This window comes from Passer domesticus, chromosome 5 (assembly GCF_036417665.1).
Source record: "Passer domesticus isolate bPasDom1 chromosome 5, bPasDom1.hap1, whole genome shotgun sequence".
Classification (NCBI taxonomy): Eukaryota; Metazoa; Chordata; class Aves; order Passeriformes; family Passeridae; genus Passer; species Passer domesticus.
The window spans coordinates 28,219,647-28,243,824 of record NC_087478.1 but is presented as its reverse complement, the minus strand read 5'-3'; the positions used below and the strand labels follow the sequence as shown (position 1 = coordinate 28,243,824).

Genomic DNA, 24,178 nt, shown 5'->3' with positions numbered 1-24,178 from the left:
TTCAAACAATGGAGAGAGACAGGGAGAGAGAGATGTATGCACATGACTTTTTGACACCCAGACACTAAGCTTCCATGCTTTTGGCTACATTTTTAAGGTCAGTTAGTTACAAATACTGGTGGAGTTTCATCTCAGCTACAGACTTTAAAAAAGTTTCAATTTCAACTAGTAATTCTAGGATTCCCTGGAAGAGTCCACTTCTCTCCATAGTCAATGGAGAAGCACTTTACAGACATAACTCATCTGATTCATCTTAAACATCTGCACTGGGTCTGGCTGAGACTGAGTCAATTTTCTTTAGAGCATCTCATATGGTGCTGTCATTTAGATTTGTGACCTAAAGAGTGCTGATAACACACTGAGGCTGTTAGCTTACCTTGTTAACATGCAAGAACACCTCTGAATCAGATGAATCATCTTCTGGGGATTTCAGTTCCATTAAATGCAAAAGTAGCTAGTTAAATGCAAACTCATCTTTATTGGATTCTTAAACTATGACATATGACCAAATATGGATGTTTATGTTTTAAGACTGGCATGGTTCAGATTTCTAGAGTGAAGGTCTAACATTCCTTGTAGGTCAGAAACACCACCATGTACATTACAGTATTTCCTGAGTTTACATATTGATTATGTGGGAGATTTTGTAACTAAACTGATATTCTACACTGATGAGTGGAGGAAGTAGAAGGTTGCTGAAGGGCTTGGCAGAGCAACTGCCTCCTCTCTGTTCAGGAACAACAGTGTAAAAATGCTCCCTGTCATGTGAAGCCATGAGAATGCTTAGAAGCAGATAAGATCAAATTTAATTCTTCAATTAAAACCAAGTATTTGAAGCCTTATACAATAATATTTGGTATTTTAAAGGAGAAGATAGAATAGTAAATAGCTCATTTTCAAGCAGCAATGCTCACACCACTAAGAAGGTACAAGGCAATAAAGTAATTTGAGACCTAATCAATAGAAACTAGTCCTTACAAGGAGAGTAGGATTAAATTATCATATTTCAGGACTTTAAAATCTTATTTATAAATAACATTTAAATACACTTTACTTTAAACTTACATTATTTTTCAAAATAGATATTTATATATATGTCAGACATATTACCTGCTTTTTTTCTTTTTTTAAAACGTCTTTTTCACACACTCATGAACAAAAAAGTATATGCATTCTAAATATAGCTTTAAACCATTCATAATACTGCCCACCTCCATTGTTACACACATTGGGTCTGGTTGAGATAGACTTTTCTTTCATTTTAGCAGCCCATGCAGTGCTGTGCTTTGCATTTCTAGCTACAGGGGTGTTGGTAACACTCTGAGATGTTTTGGCTATTGCTTGCACAGCATCAGGGCTGTCTCTCCAATCCAGCACTCAGAAGGCCAACAGGCTGCAGACAGGCAAGAGGTTTGGAGGGAGGCAGCTGGGCACCTGATCTCAACTGACTCAAAAGATATTCCACACTGTATGCATCAAAGTCATAAAAGGGAGGGTGGGGATGAGAATAGAGGGATATTTAGGGTTATGGTGTTTGCCTTTTGAAGGAATTCCATGTGTACCAATTCCCCATTTCCCAGAAATTCACTGGACATCTATCTGTCTGCTGGTGTGAAACAGTGAATAAATTTCTTCATTTTTTTCTTCCCTTCCACATGTGGCTTTTGCTTTTTTTAATTAAACTATCTTTACTTCAACCCATGATTTTGTCCATCTTATTTTCTTTCTGTCCTCCTGAGGGTGGGTGCTGGCAGCCAGCCAAAATCAGCCCTCCATAATATATTCTGTTCATACTGACTTTCTAGAAACATAGAGTCCACAACAGATAAAGTATTAAATACTCTGATTTAACATTAATTTAAATATTCCTAAGAAATATTTCAAATACAAATCATAATGCCAAACTTCTGGTAGGACTTCAGAGGTCTCCAGCATCTACATTAATCATATTTATTTCTCAAATACTTACTGCTAAATAAGATTAGGGATTTTACAAAAATTAATTCTCTTCATTTGCTAATAAACCAAACTCCTCCATAACATTTCATTTTCATATTTTTTCCAGTTTCTCTTAATCTAGATAGATGTACTGCATTCTTACATATAGATTAACTTTGTATCATCCCCTTCTGGCCACTGTCTTGGACATTTATACCATTTACATCCTCAGTTCAAAGTTTATGAATGAGAGAACTTCACAAATATGATAAATGTGTCAACCTAATGAGAAATTTTAACATTACACGACAATGCAGATGGTCCACAAAAACTCTAAAAATAAGTATCACCATGCCTGTGAGTTATCTCCTGCAATGTTTAAAGAACATTTTCTTGGATTTGTTTGAAGCCTGTTCAGCCAGTAGTCTGTCACATTTGTGAACTGAAATCCCATTTCTTGTTCTGTACTGAAAATGAAAACAAAATCCTCTGCTAGATAAGAGAAAAAAGAATGGATTGTGACACTGTCTCTTTTGATTTACTGGTTGTACAGGCACACTGTGCATTATACTGAGTCATCTCTTAATTTCCCCAAAGATTTTATCTCAGAACTGGCAGGAGATCTCCCCCTTGCAGGAATCCAGTTCCACTTTTTCATATCCGGTTTTCACATTTCCTATTATACTGAAGGGGGGTCATTTACCAGCACTTAAAGTCGGTAAATTTTTACTCTTTTCTGTATTGACCAGAACTCAACTGTTCTACAGGTGATCCTTTATTCCAAATAAAAACCCAGACAAGTAACACTGCAAATACATACTACATATTTTCCTATTTTTATACTTCTCATGAACACATAGAATAATTAGATTGGAAGAAAACTCTGGAGATGACCTAATGCAAACTCCTGCTCACCTCAGGGTTGATTTCAACCTGAGCGTGTTGAGGGGTGTTGAGATCTTCCCTCAGCAGCACAGCACAATCCAAACTGTTGCTGGGGTTGGAGACCTCCCCAGCTGCTGTGGTCAGAGGTGAGGAGAAGCACAAAGGAGAGGCACTGCCATGCTGAAAGTGCCACTTGGGAAACTGTTTAGGGTTTTATTAGGAAAATAGTACAAATATTCCTGCCCTCTTTTGCAGCTTGGATGACCGATTTCAGGAAGACTGACAGGAGAAAGAATTCCAAAAGAAAAGTTTGCTCCATGTTCTGCATACTTTAAATACGTTTCAACTGATCAGTTTTGGAATGAAAAATACTATTAATCTAAATTTGAAGTAAAAGTTATATCTCCTTTTTATTTTTTTTTTTTTTTGCCAGAAGTGTATCAGTCTGCTATGTTTTTGTAGGGGGGTTTTGTGATAAGTATTTTGAACTGATTAAAAAGTGCACTCAATTTCTGAAAATTTCAGATGACTTACATTCATCTTGGAAGTAATCATGTTGGTAGATAAAGAAAAAACACAGTTGAAAGTACAACCAAATGTGTTAACTGGTTTTGGACAGAGAAGCCCACAAAGAATTCTTGTTAAACAAGGATTTGCCAACAGAATGATAAATAAAAAGCTATAGTTTTGGATAGTTAAGAAGAAATCTTCTCTGACCAGGCTTTGGTCTTTAACTGAACTGCTGAAATAGAGAGCAAGTTCTTAAAGTATGTATTTTTCTATCCCCCTTAAAGGAAAACAAGACTTTGGCATTAGTTTATCACATTGCCAGGAAGCTTTCCTAGGGCTGAGAGAACTCCTTACTAACAGACCACTGAGGAGTGAAAGAAACCCTGCCCCCAATGAGAAGCATACGGGTGTCCTCCAGAGGACAGCTGGATTCTTAACATGATGTGGATATGATACAGTTTCATTTACTTTTCCAACATACTTTTTCACCTTGTGTTCTCTCTAATCTGTTGCAGGCTTGACAATATCTGGCACAGCCCCACATCCATCCTGTAAGTAGTATGGCTGGCTGTGACAGTGAGCACAGTGCTGCCTTCCTGTGCAAAAGTACTTGTGGGAGACACACAAGCCACAGGGCTTTTTCCAGATAGCAGAATAAGTTAGTGTTTGGAAAAGAAGTACATGAACTCTGCCTTCAGTCTGCAAGAGGAACAGCCAACAGAAGTTTTCTGAGGGTTTTACACCACTTTTTCTAACGCCCTTTGTTTTAGAGTTCCTACCATTACATGCTTCTCTCTTTGTGTCCCTCAAAAAAAATTTAGTTATTAGCACTTTCTTTTCTCACAAAATGTTATATGACTACCATGAGATAAAACTGAAACCTCAAATGAAAACTTATTTATAGAAAATACATAAATAGACTCTTTTTTCCACAAAACAGATGATCATTAAACCAAAAAAATTATTGTTCTTTAAGTCAAGGTGAAGTAAAGAAACCACATATGATCTGGCCAGATCAGCAAGGTAAAAAATAGCTACACTTCATATGCACTTCCTTATCAGGGATTTGTTTTCATTTAAAAAGGTCATGTTTTCCCTTATGGAAACTTTGTGACAGAATTGTCTGCTCATTCTGCTCATTAAACAAACTCAAGCAGTTTGCTTCAAAACAATGAAGAGAGATTATTTTTGGAGTAAAGCCAATAAGTCAATCCTGTTTCTTTAAAAGCTGAATAGACTGTAGAGACAGTCAGTGTTCCAAGTCCTTCAAGAGAGAAAGTAATCAAGAGAATAGAGTTTTCTTGATGCCACCAGCAGTGCCAGTTTGGAACAAATATTAGCTTTCAATAATATCAGATGACCTCCAGGGCATAGAGAGAGTCGAAAGTGGAATGGATCCTGTGTTACTGGAAGAATTTTTTCCCCCAGATAGTCTGGGGATAAGTTCCCCGAAAGATGAGAAAGAGAAGTAATATACGATGACACGTTTGACAGGCCAAATCTGAATTGATGACATTTTTTGTTCTTATTGTTGTAAGATACTGCTGCCATACATTTGTTAAAAATGTTTGAATAACTTTTCTGAGGCATTTTCAAATAATTATAAGCCCTGTGGTCAGCTTGAATAAAACACATACAAAATATAAGGTAAAAAATGGGGTCCATATCCAATACTTAATCCTGAAGTACTTCTGTGCAGGGGTGCAATAATGCAAGAGTCGGACTGGATACAGAAGAGATCAGCTCTAAGAAAACATTGGCAATGAAAAGGTTTGCTATCAGTCTCTCTTCCCCTGGACAATGCAGGCATTACAGTAAACCTCCTTACTTCAAGCAGATTTTTGCCACGATAGAGGCCTTCATTATTAATTGGCAGTTCCTTCAAGAGCTGATGACTATGGCTGCAAAAAGAAATTTGTATTTCAGGCAGGCCAAAAGAGTAAGTGACTACTGCTTACTGGAATAAGAGCCATTAAACAACAGTGTAGCAAGTGCTAAAAAGAAAAGTGATGCTGAAAGAGAGGAACTCATCTATTTGTATTTCAGATTTTGTGTGGCCTCTAGTCTAACTCATGAGTTTTTTCTTAATGGAGTGAAGCTACTCAGAGCCAATCAGTTTATAGATGGAGAAAAGGAATGGTCCTTGAGTTTTGTAGTACTAATTTCAGGCTCTGACTACTGCTTCCTTGCAGATGCTGCTTACATAATTTTGTCCTTATGCGTGATGTCCACCTGAGGAGAATTTCCTTCATACTTCATGTTTTAAACTACTTTTTAACAATATTTTGTCTATAATATTTGAGTTTCAATTTAAAAATAAGTTATGTGTTGATTAGCAGTATAGTTTTTGATTTATGGATAAGAACTCTTGATGGCACTCATGAACTTCTTAAACAGGAAGAAGGGACTGAGAACTTGAAAAATTGAAGCTTTGGGGATAAAACCTTTTCAGATTTGGTCTGTTATCCCAGCACTGACCTTTGAGAAGATTAACAGGTTAAAGGTTAGCACAGTAGATTGTCAATTTTCCAGATCAATCTGCCATTTCAAGAGCAGGAATATGAGCTCTGCAGGTGGGAAAAACACTGTCAGTACAGCGGAACACCAATCTGCTACCCCTCCAGGCTCCATCAGAGAATTTTTGGGACTAAGATCCCGAAGGTAAAACTGTGAAATAGCAAAGTGAAGCTGCCACTCAGAATGTAGATGGTATAAGCCAACACGCTTGGCTTTAAAACAAATGTTTTAAAACTTTTAAAACAGATGAAGGTTCAACTTCTGATGGGGGAAGTGGTTCCTAGAACCAAGTTCTTCTGACTGGAGAGGAACTTGCAGTGATAACAAAAAAATTATTTGGAAATTGTATTTAGAGCAGCATAAAACAGATTTACCAGAGTACAAACAGCACATGGAAATACTAATAGCAGATATCATTATCAGTGTTTTTCAGAGCCTTGGCTTTTTACTTTGTTTGTTTACGGGTTCTAGAAACAAACATGTTTGTTGGTCATTAACTAGTCTCTGGAGGTCCAGCTCCTTCTGTCTTAATTGGCATTCTTACAGTCTTGAGCAATATAAAGGCAAATCACATGGTGATCTAAGAAGGATCCACACTAATGCCAGATTTGTAAAGTTAAACCAAAAATTAAACAAACACACATTTAACCTGAATTATACTTTATAATCTAAATTACCTGAGTAATTTTCATACTTACCTTCTAACATCAGCGTGTGTGAGGCATTTTGAGCCTGATTTTATGTAAGTTCTTTATGGAAACAAGACCAAGTCACCACTGCTCAATAGCATTGCTCCCTCCTCTCCTCCTGACAATTTTTTTTTACCATCTTCTTGAATGATATTGACAACAGTTAATTTTCACTCCTTTTATAACTCTAAATATTGCATTGCATTAATAAATACAAATTATTAAAGGCAATAAATAAATTATTCACTTCTGTGCAGGGGAATTTAAGCTCATTTCGGACTGTTATAATCAAAATAGGCTTTTGTTATAACATTTTGGACAGAAAGGCTGTTACGATCAAAATTAATGTTTCTCAAAATGTCAAAATGTAAGTTCCTTTAAGACAATCCTGTAGAGAACTCACACTGTTCTTGTGTTAGTAGGACTGAAGCTTGGTCATATACAGGCAGCTTTGTTGGAAAATAGTTTTGTAAATTCTGCTTTTCCCCAAATCAATACTGCTGTTAACAGGAAAGGTAGAGTAACATAGTAACTGTATGGGTTACTATTTCATGTCAACAACACTTAAAATGGTTTGTGCAATGAGGTTTTAAACAACTGCATTACATGGCCATAAGATAGCCTAAAATATCACTATGATATTCATTACTTTATTCTGACAGGATTTCATTAGTGGAATTTAAAGGCATCATGTTACTAATCTGCTCTGTTTCCCTAAAATAACCTGACCAACAAGATTAGGGATTTATGCGTCTACCCTGTCCAAAGGCTTTTATCTTGGATCCGTTCCAGCCTTGAAATAGGTCCCACTGAGAATTATTTACTTCCAAACTGGTAATAGTCAATAACTCTAGAAGCTCAATTGAACAGTTTCAAGTCAATGAAATCTTACAAATAGGTTCAAAGTTTACAGTGCTTGCTTAGTATTATCAGGTTACAGGAATCAATTTTTACAATGCTTTAAAATTTTAAGCCAACCATCTTTTTAACTGTGTTCTTACTTTTTAGAAGCCTACACTCAATGTCTTAATAAAACCATAACATAACTGAAGTAAACAATATTTCAGCAACTACAGTATTTCCATGAGTTTATTAATTACAAAGACGAAAAAGTAGAGAGACAAAATATGCATCAGTGATCCAATGGAACAATAGATCTAAATACAAATTGCATTAAGGATGTAAGGAGTACATTACAGCATGTAAGGAAGAGTGAAATATGTAACTGGCCCCTACATTCATGTGACTTTCAGAGAGAAAGTGAGAACTTAGGTATTTTACTAGGTACAGTTAGGAACTGAAAGATACATTTTGGTTTTGAAATAAATTGTGCTGCAAGCTGGCTGCTATAGTCAGCTTTAACAAAACATTTACCTTCAGGGATATCACTAAAGCTAGTTATATCAGAAAGCATGTACTTAAATTAAGTATGATTTCCTGAACCACAATATACTGGTAATACCAAGTTATTTGGAAGTAACCTAATAGCTCTGGGGAAACATAGGTCTTTTCTTATCAGTCACTGCACAGCAGATGTTTCTCAGCTGGCTTAGGTGATACAGTCTGCAGAGTGTCCTCAGCATTCATATAGGAAAAGTGAACAAAATCAGAATTGAATAAACAAACAATCAAAAATATTTTAAAACAACTGTTACAAAACTACACCCATTATAGGCCTATATCTCCACTATGTGTCATATATGTACGGCTTCACAGAAAGTGAATATAAAATTACTAAGGAAACTTGCATAGTTTTAGTTTGGCAGATGACTGGACTACTCTCAGGATAAAAATTCCTTACACACATAGGTAAACAATACAAACTAAGAACAAGTCACAATATATACCCATGGTAGGAACATACAAAACCAGAAATAATGTCTAAGTAGATGTTATCAACTGTAACAAAGCAAAATGTAATACCAGGTATTCATGTCAAGAATTCCATGTAGAGACTTGTTTGAAGAAAAGACAATTGTCACTAAAAGTCACAAACACTGGATCAGAGAGGCAGCTAAGGAGAGTAGCATAGTTCCTTGGATTCACAAATTTAAACAACTCATGGTTTCATCTCAACTGGCTCCCCTTTAAGTGGACTCCTTACATTTTCAAGGTCATGTAAGTTGCAAAGAAGTAGCAAATCCATTTGATCAAAAAGGGCTAAGGTTGAATATGGGTGTCTAAATTGACAAGTGCCATTCTAAAGTGCAATTCTAAAGACTTTATTGAATCCAATAGTAAACTATGCATTTATGGACCAACAGAAAGGGTAAAATTAAAAAAAGAAAAGCAGAAATCGGGGCATTAATAATTAATGAATTAGACTTGTAAGCAAAAGATCAAAATGAAACAGTATCTGTTCCTGACTGATTCACTACTGAAAGTAGTTGTCAAATAAAATATTAAATACATAGGTATAGCTGTAGTTCTACTTGGAATTGTCAGCTTCAAAATAAAACTTTGTTCACTGATATAAAAGTATTTTGAATGTATTAATTGAACTACTGCTATGTGTTAGTTTTATGAGTCAAACTAGAGCTAAAAGACTATCAATAATTTAATGTTTCAGTAGGTAATTCTGAATCTCTGCACAAGGCCATGAAATACTGTAAATATGTACCAACTGGACTGCCCTAATTTACATTCACTGATGAGCTGACCCTACCTTTACCTTGTTTCATTAAGATACATTAATGATAGTGATTATCCAGTAAAGGAATCTCAATATGAGATAGATGGTGGTCATTAATAGTGTACATTACCTTGTTGTTGTACTGCATACAGATTGATTTCACCAAATACTAGTTTTAATATAAAATAGAAGGCTCAAACAATAATACTTTAGAAAATTGCTGCAAGATGAGGAATGTAATATCTACAAATTTGCAGCTATTACACATTTGATATGTTCTGCTGAAACATCCTTATCAGCAAAGCATTAAAAGGCACGTTTACTTACTGTAATTTAGGAATTAAATACACATACTTTCTCATGCAGACCTAAAAACAAGAGTAATTTTACTGAATTTTCCCTCTTTTACTTAATTTTACAGCAATTGGCACTGGGTACAAATCTCTGTTATTAACACAAGTGTGGGGGAAATTATATTGATTCCTTTATTCACATTCCAATTCCTGAATCTTTATCTACATTTTTTATTTACATGCTTAGTTCTGCCATCTCAGTCTTTGGGTTTTCTATTATTTCTCTTTATGCCACCATGCCTTAGGCCTGCTTACACTGTGGATTACAGTACTGGAGTGTGAACCAGGAGATGCTGACACTGCAAAAATGCCTGGCTGGGGAGGAAATAATTCCGTTATGAATTAATATCCCAGACACAGACAGACCAAAGAAACCACATGGAGCTGACAAGAGATAAATAAGATCATGCTGCTAAAATCACTTGCCTTGCTCTAGAGAATGCCAAAATGAGAAAGGCTGATATTCCCACTAACATTCCAAGCTTCCAGACATAAATAGAAATCATTTACTTTAACTCCTTGTAGACAGACATTCACTACCAAAAGCACCAAATATAGTTGAACAACTTAAGATGCCATTTTAAATGAATCCTAAGGCTACAGGAAAAAAATACATTGGTTCCATACATACTAGGACAAAGGTACAGTTCTAGTCAAATTCTATATCCTAATGGGACATGGAACTTGATGTGTTTATCTCAGAACAGTTCAGGTTGTTGCTTATGTTTTTGGAATTGATAAATACCAAATTAACTCTAATGACAGAAAATAATTTATGTATCTTTAGCATAATACATTTTTTATTTTCCAAGAAATGACAGCCTGTGTTTCACCATCCAATGAAAAACAGCAAAGCAACACCAAAGATCAGATGCAGTTGGGCATTTGGGAATGTTTCACAGAACCAGAGAATCACAGAATGATTTGGGCTGGAATAGACCTTAAAAATCGTCTGGTTTCAACCCCCCTGCTATGGGCAGGGGCACCTTTCACTAGCAGGTTGCTCAAACCTCCATCCAACCTGACCTTGAACCCTTCCAATAATGGGATATGCACATTTTCTCTGGGTAACCTGTCCCAGTGTCTCAGGCCTCATCAAAAAACAATTCCTCCTTCTAGGAGGAATTTCAGTTTTAAATCACTTTCAGTTTTAAAGTGTTGACCTTTCTCCTGTCATTAAAGACCCTGGTAAGAAGTCTCTCTCCATCTTTCTTATGATCCATCATCAAGACTTCGCTGGTGGTGCTGTTCCAGTGGAGCCATTTCAAACACATAATAGGCACAAATACTGAAAGGCTTCTGTCGGGTCTGCCTGGAGCCTTTTCCAGGCTGAAAAATCCCAACTCTCTCAGCCTGTCTTCACAGGAGAGGCACCACAGCCCTCTGACCAACTTCCTAACTCTTCATAGACCTTCTCTAACAGGTCCATGTCTGTCTTGCACCTCAACCCCACAAATGGGCACAGTATTCCAGATGGGATGGCAGGAGAATTGAGTAAAGGAGTAGAATCAACTCCCTCAACCTGCTGGCCACACATCTTTTGATGCAGCCCACAGTAAGACTGGCTTTCTGGGATGCATGTGCACATGGCTGGGTCATGTCTAGCTTTAGAGTCACCGACAGCAAAACATTTAATAAAAAACTAAATACAGAAATGTTTCATACAAGCAACAGTGTTAATGAACTGTTTGCCTCACTTGAAACAGGTTAAGACTATTAAGCGTTTGTTGCTGCCAGATTTGTTATTTCCCTAAGAACTTGTCATAGTGTTTCATAGTAAAGATGTTTTTACATTCTCTAGTCATTGATTAGTAAAAAGTATTTGCCTGAGATCACTAACAGATTATACATGTCACCTATACAGTAGCAGTTGAAATGTCTGATTATTTATAAATGGTCTATAGCTTAAAGATGACTAGTTCTCCTCAGTACTTAAGGGCCTGAACTTGACCTCATCTTCCTGGTTGTGTCTATTTTTAACAAGCCAGTGAATGCCCTGACAAGTCTTCCTACGGCTGCTTGAAAAATTTATGAATTAGTCAGTTAACTTTATATACAGGTTTCAGCTGTCAAAAAAAGATAATTTTCCAATTTTTAATAAATTAATTATTTCAATGCTCATTTTTCCCTGAAATAAGGGCAAAACATTGATGTCAGAAAATTTTCAGATGGAAGATGAAGTCTAAACACTCAGTTCCAAATGTTAGTATTGAAAAAATATCTTTAATACTGTGTTGTTGACTATCCTGCTACCAGAGAAGATTCACTACAACGTAAAGTTATATAGTTTACAAGGAATGATGAAGACAAGAGTTATCCAAACTATACCTCCTATAATCCCATAAAGCACCACAGTGACCTAGATTTATGCAAGCTGTAATGGAAAACCCTTTTAAAAGCCACCATTTAAAAACTATTTTTCCTTAAAAGTTAAAAAAAATGTGTCTTTTTCAAAATTTTAATTTTAATGCAATTTCTGTAGAGAATGTGTAATACAAATTTATGAGGGTTGGTTAGTTGCTTTTTTCCTCTGTCTCGAGTAGCAGATTTTGGTCAAACAGCACACTTGAAGAGCCACAGCATTTTCCACCTTGGTTTAGCTACAGTTGTCTTGACAGCAGACGTCAAGAAAAATCTGCCACAGGGAAATCAGACACATATGCAGAACAAATTTGGGGAAGACTCAGGAATGGCAATGTGCAAACATTTTTAATGACATACTGCAGGAATGCTGAAAACTAGTAGGTCAAGAGTTTCAACCCACTGTTGAAACCAGTAACTTTTGTAAATACAGACATGTCACCTCAGTTCTCTGCCACAGTTTCTGCAGTAGATTTAGTGGCTGACAGGAGAAATAGCTACATGAAGGATGCATTTCCTTGTACCCTAAAGAAATTACATAACTGCTAAAGAGAATTACTTTTATTACTACTAAAATTTTTAAAGAGATTACAATTATTTAAAGTTGCTGTAAAGCCTCATTACTAAGGTATCAGTAAGAAAACATAAGCAGACCTAACCTTGGGGTTTTTTCCACTGCAGTGAGCATAATGAAATTAAGTAAAAGCAGAGAATGAGGTGTTTTGAACATGGACATCCATGAGTATCTACAAGGATATGTGAAGAAGTTCTATTACATGAAACCCGATTTGGAAATATTTATATTTTGCTATTTCTATTTCTCCTCTCTTCACTCTTGGCCTCATGTAGTTACCCTCTCCTAGCTTTCAGTGTCTGAAGCAGCTTCTCAAGAAGCTTTCTATCTTCACTCTGTTTTGCAGCTGCTGATGCCAAAACTCTATGTACGTAAAGCACGAGTAAGATTCTCAACAATGTGCACAATTAGATATAAATGTACCTTTCCTTCTCCTGAATATATAAATTCACAGACAGATGCTGATTTTTTTTCTTTCTCAGTGGTCCACAGTTAGGAGAATATCCTTGGAATGGCAGTATTTTCAGTCAGACCGTGCCTTTCAAAGCCTTCATTACTGAGCAGTAAATAGAAAAAAGCCCTAAAGTCCTCCTGCAAAACTTCTAAAGAGAGGACATACCCTGCAACCTTAATGCTTTGTTCTGAAACTCAGTCATCTGATGTGCTTGCACAGAGCAACCCTGGTCTAAGCAGAACACATCACCAGCTTCACAGAAGACCATACTGTATTTTTACTCTACCACACTCTGAACAACTCACTTTATTTCAGTTTCAAAACAGTAACAGCAGTACAGTGCTACCCTTGAATTTCACTGCCTTGTACCATGTTCAAGTAATTTGTTCATTAAAGTTTCGTGCTGCCTTAACTGGTTTCAACTGCAGGCATCAAGATCAAATTCTTTAATATTCTGTGATTATATAAGCAGGTGGGGAAAAGCTTTTGGTGTACAAATCACCACTACACAAACCACAAGTAGGTCACATTTTGGTGGCTGACCTTTAATTTGACTGACAAATACATTGTAAAACCTTTTAAAATGTTTTGAAAAGAAGCAAAAATTCCAAGTTCATGTGTCTTTTGTATATTAAGAGTTAGAAATGAGGGTACATGAGATGAAAAACAAAATATTCTCTGAAGTGCTGCTTTCAATAGGAGCATTCCTCCCTGGGTCAAAACAGCACTGTCATCCAGCAGATTTAATAACTCCATTTTAGTGATGATGAGACAGAAGATATATAGGAGAGATTATAAAATAGAGGAAATATGCAAAAAAAATAATTTGCTCTTCTTTTCTCCACTTCATTACTATCTGGGTGTGATAACAATTCTTTTTCAATGACAGTAAGCAGAATTTTAGCTTTCTTTTGCAATGTGTCTGGTGCCAGCTAAATTGCTGTTCTAATACATAAAGAGCAATAATAAATTCTAAGGGAGCTACCTGCATATAGAAATAACAAAGGGAAGAAAAATGCAGACTGGGACAATTTAGAGAATTCATCTATCTAAAGTCTAAAAATTTCCTTTTACCATGTTTTCTTTATTTTATTTTATTTTTATTTTGTATGTCCCAGAAAAGAAATTCCATTTTATATGCATTTCCTCATGGGATTCTTCCTTCCCTGCAAACTGAAATCTCACCTGGTGCTGACCTTGCAGGTACAATAACGTCATTAATTCAAGATGGCCATTGTCCTCCCTGTCCTCATCCTGCTTTTTTTTTTTAAAAAAAAAAATTAGTCTTCACTCCTGTTTCCTGGATACCACTGAACATAATGCCATTTTTTGAGGCTTAATTTGAGCATTTAAGAGAAAAGAAAGTAAACAGCAGCAGAAGACACAAGAAGAGGATTATAAACTACAAAATTTTAAAAGGACAAACAATATGAACAGAGGGTGTTATTACATCTGTCATCTAACACAAAATCTAGGAAATAGCCAATATAATTATCAGGAATTTAAAGTAAGTAAGTATTTTCAAGAGTGTTTAGTGTAAGCAAAAAATGCAGGTAGTTTGAAAAAAGTAGAATTCAAAATTCATGTTAAGAAAACCCATACTACTCGAAGTAGTATAGGCTAAAGTAGTATTAAGTACTACTGCTGTATAGGTGCAGAATATAGGTCTGAAAGCTATACAAAATAGTATCACCACAGAAGCTTTTTATTCTTTCTGGATCCCAGTGAAAACAAACATGTAGGAACAGTGTTTTATTTATGTATATGCTGGCAGCAAACCTGACAAATAATTTATTAATGTCTTAATGTTCCTCCTGGTACAGCAGAATTTCATCCAAGGACACTTTGGAAAATTCCACAGAGCAACTAACCACTGTTTGTTTGAAGTGCAGACAGTTTCAGAACATTTTTTTAATATGTTGAGGTACCACTGTGCATATTTTAACTGTAGCAAATTATGCCAATACCTGAAAAAAATTTTCTCCCCAAAAGAACAGCAGAATAATACAGTTCCTCTGAATTTGTAATTGTCTTTGGCACACAATATCAACAGGAAATCATAACTTGGTGCATATATTAAAAAAAGATACTTTGACAAAAAATAAACACTGTAAATAGAAATCAAAATTCACTTATCTCAGTTTAGCCCATATTCTTCTCTGCAGTATTGCATCTAGAGAGTCACTAATTTTCAGATATCTCCTTTTAGTGACCCACAGAACTTCAGAGAAATGGCACAAAAGGAAATTATTACAACCAGCCTAATGACCTGGGAGCAACGTGCTGCCTTACTTATCCTGAGACAGAACAAAACTGGAGCTTTCACTGCATGTGATCAGATCTGTTTCACATCTTTCTACAGAACATCTGTTTGGTCACAACACAAATCATTTTCAAGGCTGCTGTGCAGCATGGTGCTGTTTTGCATCCTAGACATCAGCTGCCTCCCAGTGGTAAGGAATATAGGAACTGACTGGGAAAAAATTGAAACGGAAAGGAAAGGCTGCCCACTACTGAGCTTTCTACTCGGCTGCCACCTTCTATGCTCCTGCAGGGGCACTGCTGCTCACTCCAGTACCAGACCAGAGCCAGGCTGAGCCCCCTCACACCCCCCAAATTGCATGCATTAAGGATGCTTGCTCCTCAGCACTTCTCTTTTTTTCTTTACAGATCCTATGCTATTTTGCTAAGTGACTTGCTGACAAGATATAGGCTGCACAGGTCCCTCTTGACTAGCTGGAAGCAGGACCAGTCTGTGTTTATTCTCATCCTTTGAGAAAGCTAGCAGTTAGTCCTAGCTTAGCACGGAGCCAGTTCTTGTCATTTTGACTTTATCGAAACTGTTCCATGGCTTTTCCTTTTCCAAGCAAGAACAAATTTTGACCTGACAAGATAAACTGGGCAAAAGTGCAAAAGTATTTTGGAATAGATATAGTTTCTCAACAGAAAAATGTTTTGATACCCAAGGTCAAAAAAAATATACTACATTAGGAGGTAAGTTTTCACAGTGTGTGTCACAATAAGGGCCAGGAAGTTCCTCAGGAATGGTAAATCCCACCCATACAATGTTGAGTCCATGATGTATAAGCACAGCAGGATCTGTCTAAGTTCTGCTCTTCTGGAAGATGCAAACAGCTGTGGGGAAGCAGAAGGAAAGCCTCCAACAAATAAGTAACAGTAAGAAACATGACAATCTCAGTACTTCTTGCCTGTGCCAATTGAAGTGGTCCTGTGAAGATAACACAGGCCAGAACACATCAATAAATTAGACTATTCATGTGAAACACCTGCAGACAGTAATAGATATTTCTTTTTGTTTGCAATATTGATGAAAAAAGAATCAAACTGGTGGCTCTGAGGTGGTCTCAGAAGAGAAGTCAGACCATAGGAAAAGAGTCCATCACATCTATATTTAAGTATTCAGCTAGATTTAAGGCACCAGGTGAGTCATACGAAGTCCTTTAACTATTTGAGCATATAAGAAACATTTAAAATGCCATCTTCTCTTGAGGAGGTGAGCAAATTTTACTTTGTGTGGTTTGTGTGCAGATCTGTAACCTGGATACTCCATTCAAAACTTCCTGCCTAACAGTTAAGAGGTGGTGGCTCTACTCCTTTCCCTCTTTAAATCTCTTTTTCCATTTTTCAGGTGGGAAAGCTCAACTCTAGCCAGAAATGAAAAAAAAGTTTCCTGAATTAACCAACATATCAAGTAACCCTCAGTACCTCAGCCTGTCTCTGCTCCTTCCCTGAACCTGCCCTCAAGTACTTGTCTCCTAAAAGGCAGGGCAGTGGTCAAACCAAACCAAATGCTCAGCAGTCTGTAGGAAATTTCCAATAAAAATGGCAACTCACACACAAATAAAATCAGACTCCTGGGAGGAGCTAACAATGCAAAACCAGATTTTAAAACCAGTACGTAGCAAATCACTTACTACTGAAGAAAATTTGTGGCCTGGAGACTTGAACTACACTTGTTGGTCTCCCACAGATATTTTCACTGCCCAGCTATGTATGCTCATTGTTCCTCTGATAGTATCATTTCTAGCTAATGAATTAATTGCCTCCAATTAATTGACAGCAGCCTCATACTGTATTACCGAAGGATTACAAATTAAATATTAATTATGCTTCATTGTGCAGAAGAAACCAAATTAAACATAATCACACTCCATTATGAAGTAAGTACACTAGACATTTTCCAGAACAGATGCACACTGTCCAAATTATAGTCAATTCTGATATATTGTAAACAACCTAAAACTCATTTATTAAACTGAAAGTATCACACCTCCCACACAGAAACGCATGAGACAAATGTTTAAAGCTTCAAATTTTCACAGATGGTAGCAAGTAGAAAACACTTTTATAAGACAAGTATTTGATGCCTGCAGTCTTTATCAGTCACTGAAAGGAAAATAAAATTCCTAATATAGTTTTTTCTGTTCCATGGTATCAGTAAAATTGCTTAATTGTCACTGCGAGTTTGGCCTGACATCACGCAGAACTTCAACCACAACCATGGGTTGCCAGGTACCTAACTCCAAATTGCTAAAAATATATGTCTGAAAACAAGTTTAATGCTTTTTCAGGGAAGGAAATATTCTTTTGCAATAAGGGCATCTGAGTTTTTAAAAACAGACAGAGAAGAGAGCCTAGAGAAGTGGAGTACATCACTCAGGAAAAGGGCGTCTTGATCAGTGTGGCGCCTTGGAAAGGACAGCTCTGTTTTCCTCCTCATGTTCCCTGAAACTTCACCCGCTCTGGGAGAGCAAGTGGAGTATTTTTGGAGGTAGTGGGAGGAAGAAGGATAAAGGAGAGACAGATATCTCCAGAGCAACATTTTTTTTCTCTCAAAAGATTGACTTCAAAACATCTAATTGTCATCTTACCCAGTGAACGGAAAATTTATTACAGAAGCTGAGCAAGATCCTTAGCTGATAAAAGTTTATTTAGCACCACTGATTTCAGTAAGTGGAGAGGTGAGCTCTCGAGGAGCCACGACAGCACCTTTCTCAACAATATTGCCTATGTCCTTGATTCCTTTTTAAAAGGTACTCTATGTGTAAACAGCTGAGTAAAATTAAAAAAAAAAAAAAACACACCAAAAAAACAAACAAACAAACAAAAAACAACCAACAGAACCAAAACAAAACATGATACACAGTTTGAAAAGGCTTCCAATGACTTTTTTAGTCATCACTTTTCACGCTACCAGTTATCACTAACAACCTGAAAAGGACTATTTCAGCATATGACAGACTTCATGTAGGTAAGTATTCTCAAAATACTCATGCAGGTGAGTCATCTCAAAAATTCTAATTCAAGATCTCCACCAACTAGCAGCCATCTAGCAAACCCATGCATCATGTGTGGCAGCAAGAGAATACAACCCTTTAAACTGATCACATCTGAATGCAAAACCAAATCAATTTTCCACAAGGGATATCTAAAAGAATGTCCAGTGAATTATTTTGCTTTATAAGATGCAGTCATATACATTTTGTTCTGGGGTCCTACAAGACCAGCTGTCACTAACCTGAAAACACTACAAGTTTATTGTTTAAAAAATTGCAGATGACACAGAGATATACTGAAAAGGAAAGGCACAATTATGTCATCTCTATCATTTACAGATATGTTCATTTATAACATATTACACTGTGTTCATTCAAACAACATTTTAATTTTCAATTAAATAATCCTAATCTGTAAAACAAGATGGATATCATCTGTGAAAACATTCTATGAGCATCATCACTGCTAACAAAACACAAGGTCCCAATGCAGTATTACAGCCAATGGATAACAACATCCCTGGGAATATAAGCAGAGGAATATTTATCAAGACTTCAATGATGGTTCTCCTTCCTTGTCAATATGGAGGTATTTTTGGACAACATGTGTATTCTCAGAGTGCTGTTTTGGGTTCTGATGCTCTGAAGTAAAACATCAACAGAAAAGAAAAAAATACATATAGTGGAAGTACTAGATAATCAGAGGGCTGTAAATCCTGCCTTACAATGACAGACTTAAGAATTGTGTCTATCTGATCAAAGCAAAGATTAAAAGGGTACTTGATTACACTACACAAGTACTTACATGGGAGATAATTTATAGTAGAGAGCTCTTTAATCCAGCCAAAATGAAAGTTCCATCATTAAGTGATGGAAAGATTAAGTTAAATACCAAAATAGAACAAAGGTAGCAATGTTTTACTATGAAAATAATTAATCTTGGAAATGTCCTGTATAGTATAAGCAGGGCAACCCTGACAAAGGGAAGAATGATACATCTGACTCCACTGATATCAGAAGGCTAATTAATTACTTTATTATATTATATTATTTTATATAAACTACTATATTATTATATTCTAATGTAATATGTATTACATTACATCTAAACTGAATCTGCACAAGCACTCAACTCCACTGAACAGAATCTTGCTGACCAACAGTCTGGAGATGTGCTTGGCCCTGATAGGCCAAGGAAACAAAACACCATCACTTTGGGTAAACAATCTCCATATTGCATTCTACTTTGGCACAAACACAGGCACAGCAAATGAGATAAAATTTGTTTCTTCTTTCTCTGAGGTTCCTCGCTGCAATTCCCAGAAAATATCCTTGGGAAGCTGTACCTTGCTGTTCTCTGTGAAGAGAAATGTGGCCACAGTCCTGGCTCCAAAAATCTATGAATTAGATATGACATAAACTGGTAGAATTTTTAATGGAAAAGAGAGATGCCTCTCATGCACCTAAGTCCTTAAACCTGCAATTTTTTAAGAGTATGAATCAAAAAGCTATCCTGGTATAATGAACAAAAATAAAGAACACCTTAACTTCATCGACACTTCTGTAATATTTTACTAATTCTCTGCATTTATATTACACAAGTGCAGCTAAAATTTAATTTATTGTCCTACATCCTATTCATGAGCATTCCATGCTCAGGTAGTCCTTGGGACTCAGGCACATGTTTCTGAAAACACAGGTACACATTACTAGCAATATTGAAATACTGCTTTTCAATACCTTAATTTTCTACATGTTCTCCAGTAGGTGCAGAACTGTTGATATCCTTTCTGTGAAGTAATATCATTTAGTTAAGAAACATGAGGAGCGGCTAACTGCAGGTCATAATACTGTCACCAGTCTTCATGGAAGATTTACATCAACATGCATACAGGCATGTCAAAAAGTAGTACATGCACACATCACAATCAGATTATTGATAACAGTTTTTCAGGCTATACTGTTGCAACTTTAAATGTATTCATCTTCAGCTCTCACATGGGACTTGCAGACTATTACAAGATGCTGCTTTATGCATACTGCAGACATTTTACTGTCATTTAGCAGTCTGACAACAAAACCAAAATTATACTAGTGACATGCAACAAAATGTGTTACCTACAGGATTTGGAAAAACAACACCATAATATGTGTACACTTGTGGTGATAAACAGTATAAAAATTGCAAATATAAGGACAGATACTGAACTACTTTAAGGATTTGAATGTTTCATGTGATCCACGACACATGCGCATGTGTGCGTGTGGGTGTCAGAGAAACTGAGAGGAGCTGATTTATACTGTCAGGGTTTCCAATGTTTCCTTCTTTGGATATTTATAACATGATGTCACTCATTGGGGTCAGGGTAGTGATGGCTTATTTAGCTAATAATTTATGACTGTAGAGAAAACATTTGAAAATACTCAGTCCAGTGTCTGTTAGGTGCTGTATGAGTGAATGAACGAACTGAAGACAGACTGAATGAAACCAGCACCTTGTCTTTAGAACAGATTTGTTAACAGGAGGATTTGGACAGTACTAGAATATGCAGTGTACCACAACAAATATACAATGTTATCTCTGCTGTACCACAAAAAAAACTTCAAAATACCTTTCTGTTTTCACTTTCTTAAGTACACGTTTTGCATGTTTCTTTCACTACCTGTGTCTTTTAAAGGAAAGAACAAGTATTAATGCTAAAGGAGTAGTAAACAGTCTGACAGAAGTCAATTCATTAGTTTGTTGACAAAACTGAAACATCTTTATGATGCATTCACCAACCTTTGATATCTCTCTCACATAACACTTTAGCAATTCACAATCTCACTTACTCTTTTGCAGCTTTGTTACATTTTGCATATGATCCTTCCTACATGTTTAGCAACATTGTAAGAAGGACAAAATATTCATTCCATCTCTGATACACCAGCCCTTTACTTGCTGCAACTCTTAAATAATATATACTGAATCAAAAGCTCCTATTCCAAATAGAATAGTACAGAAACAGAATCCCAAATAGAATTAGACACAACCAGAATCTTAGATGGCCATAAACACAGGCCAGCATTTTTAACCAATTTTCCTATTTCTAAGTCTATACACACTTCTTTCCCATTTTCTTGCTAAATTTTCTTTCAGTGCCAAAGCATTTCCAGATTTTTCAGGTCATCATTTCTTATGGTATCTGGGAGACAATTTCTATCCTTCATGAGATTACTTAGAAGAAACTTCAAAAAATACCAATTTTGTGTTCAGAGACTGGTAGAAAGGGCACATTGGATATGTGATCTGTAACATTCTTCTGTGTGTTTTTACACAGCTTAATGCAAACACAACATTTATTTAAATATCTCTTTTCTTATTATGATCAAACATTTGAGAGACACACACTACCAAAGCTGTAGGATATAAGCACTGTCTGTCCCAATATTTCACCCCTGTAAGATGGCCAAGGAAAGTATCAGAATAGAGAAACCCCATAGGTGGTGGTACCTTGCCATTAAAGACTCACAGATGGGAGGAGTTTCAGGGACTTTCTCTGACAAATGTGATAACACTGTGTGTAAAATTTATAGGAGGATAAACAGTTTAATTAGTTAATTTGCTCTGTGCCATCCATTAATTTATAGACCTTTTCATAGACTTTAGTCTAGTTCACAGCTTGTAATATAGAAGGTGTTCCTTTGACCATCCTTGCTGCACTCCCTTATGCATTCTTGAGCTCTTTGTACTATTTTCTGAAGGGGGAGCAGAACCATGTATATTATTCAAGATGCAGGAGCATTAGCGGTAAGAGGAGTTGCCCAATAATTTCTGCTTTGTTCTATATGCAATTCCTAGTTCTCTGCTCTTTTTCTAGTATTTCTTTACATTCTCTTCCTTGCCCTCTGCTCACCTTTGCACAGACAGTTTTTATACAACCACCTATATTCACTCTGAGCCCTGTGTCCTGAGAGGCAATAGCTTGTCACCTGCCATTTTGTCATCTACTAACTTAGTATTGTGAAATTCTTCTGTATTTATGCAGTGAGCTTTCATTTTGGCTACACTGAATAACTTGGGACCATCAAAACCTTTGCTATTCTGCTCCTTTCCAGTAAACTTCTCCAGACACCAAGCAGGGCAAACATCAACACAGACCCCTTTAAGACACTCCAAATAATGTCTTTTCATTTTAGAACTATCTGGAAACTGATAGGATACTGGATTTTTAATGAGTTTAGTAGTTTAGGCCACTTTTAGTTAATACAATGCAGCAATGAGAAAAAAAAAAAGGTATTGTATACAGCAAACCAGGGGGGAAAAATAAGCAAAACAAAGAAACAGCTCCTATTGAACAACAAATGCCTGCAGTAGGGAACAAGACAATCACCCATAACTGTAAACAGCTTCAAAAGGCCTTAGTGAACACTGTGAGAAACTCATGGATGAAGGAAACACAATTCTGTGTGGAAAAAAAACCCTATTGAACAGGAATACGTCAAATACAAAAGTGACTACTACCTCTGAATTTCTTTACTGGCATGGGGAGTGCAGGTGTAGGGGATTCAAACATTCTCCCTCAGCTTTGTGCCTCTCCTACACAAATCTTATTGCTATCTGCTTCCCTTGCTCTTGCAACACAGTCAGATGCTGGGCACTGAGGGCATTTGACTTGCACTAATTTCAGTATCTGTTTATCATATATAGCAAGTTACAAGCAAGTACAGGAAGCCAGCTACTGTGCTCTGCCTCCAAGGCACCCACCTATGGAGCTTACAAGCTTCATTATTCTGCTATCTTCCAGCTCTTTCCTGTAGCTCCAGGAGTAGCTCATGCCATGTAATGTACACAGCAGGACAGAGATGACACTCGTTCTCCTTCAAAACAAAGGCACTTTTGTTACAGACATCAGTAGAGGTTTAAACTAGAAGTCCTTCTGGCTTAAAAAAGCCAAAAGAAAGGAATGAAGTTGAGCAGTGCAAGGTGTATCCCAGCATTCATCAACTGTTTGATGAGCACTGATGGAAGCAACCAAAACACTGAGGGTGCCAGGTGCCCCCAAACACCTTCTCTTCCAGTACATCTTGCAGTTTTAGTGTGTGTTAACAACAGAGGCTCTGGTGGAGGATATTTGAGCTCTGCCAAACTCATTGATATTGAGAACAAGGTAATATCGAATGGCCCCAATATACAGGCAGCTGGACTGGATAAGGGTAAATAACATCTTCCCAGACAAAGCTCAGCAAATGAGAAGGAGGCTCGTTCCTAGGAGTGGGTGAAGAGAGGGCTTTCACCTGAATCAGTGGCTGCAGTGTAGTGAGAACTCTGCTACTGGACACTCATACCCACATAAATGCCACCTACACACAAGACAGGAAACTGATACACACTATTCTCTTTTAAAATTTTATTATTAAAAATACAGGCTGACAATCAATCTCTGTGTGTTTTCATTTACCTGGGAAAGACTTTTATCAGTGTAAATCAGACTTGGATCCATCCTGCCTTTCAAACCATCTATTTGACTATGATGCATAAACAAGGAAAGAACAGGTACAAGAGAAGCTATTTCTCTACATTTGGTCTTACAATTCCTGGATGTAAAGTATATTGACATGGAATTATTACAGGGATGAAAACTGCTTGCTCAGTTAAAAGATTATCAAATAATCAGAATAAAAGCAATTTTCAGGTTTCATTACACATACATGAAATCACAGTTTAAGTAGTTAAAAAAAATAGCTGCAGAGCAATAACTCTCCTGGTTCACATTAATTTTCCTAAATAATAAAGGAAAAACAGTTCTTTGCAGTCTTCTGGGATTATACAAAATTACATTTATAAAATATGTGTTTTGCAGAATGAACTGATAGGAGGACTTTTATTTAAGACCTGCACTGTACTGAATCCCTGAGTTACTCCTGTTTTCATCTTTATTCCACAAGACAGAGAGGAGCCAAACAAGTTTCCTGCTGGACAGAGGAA

General features: G+C 36.6%; 1 protein-coding gene across 6 annotated transcripts in view; it reads right to left on the bottom strand.

The window, feature by feature from the left end:
* TMEM117 (transmembrane protein 117) overlaps window positions 1–24,178 on the bottom strand; it is a 189,799-nt gene that overhangs the window by 114,779 nt on the left and 50,842 nt on the right. The gene's annotated exons all lie outside the window — the stretch shown is intronic.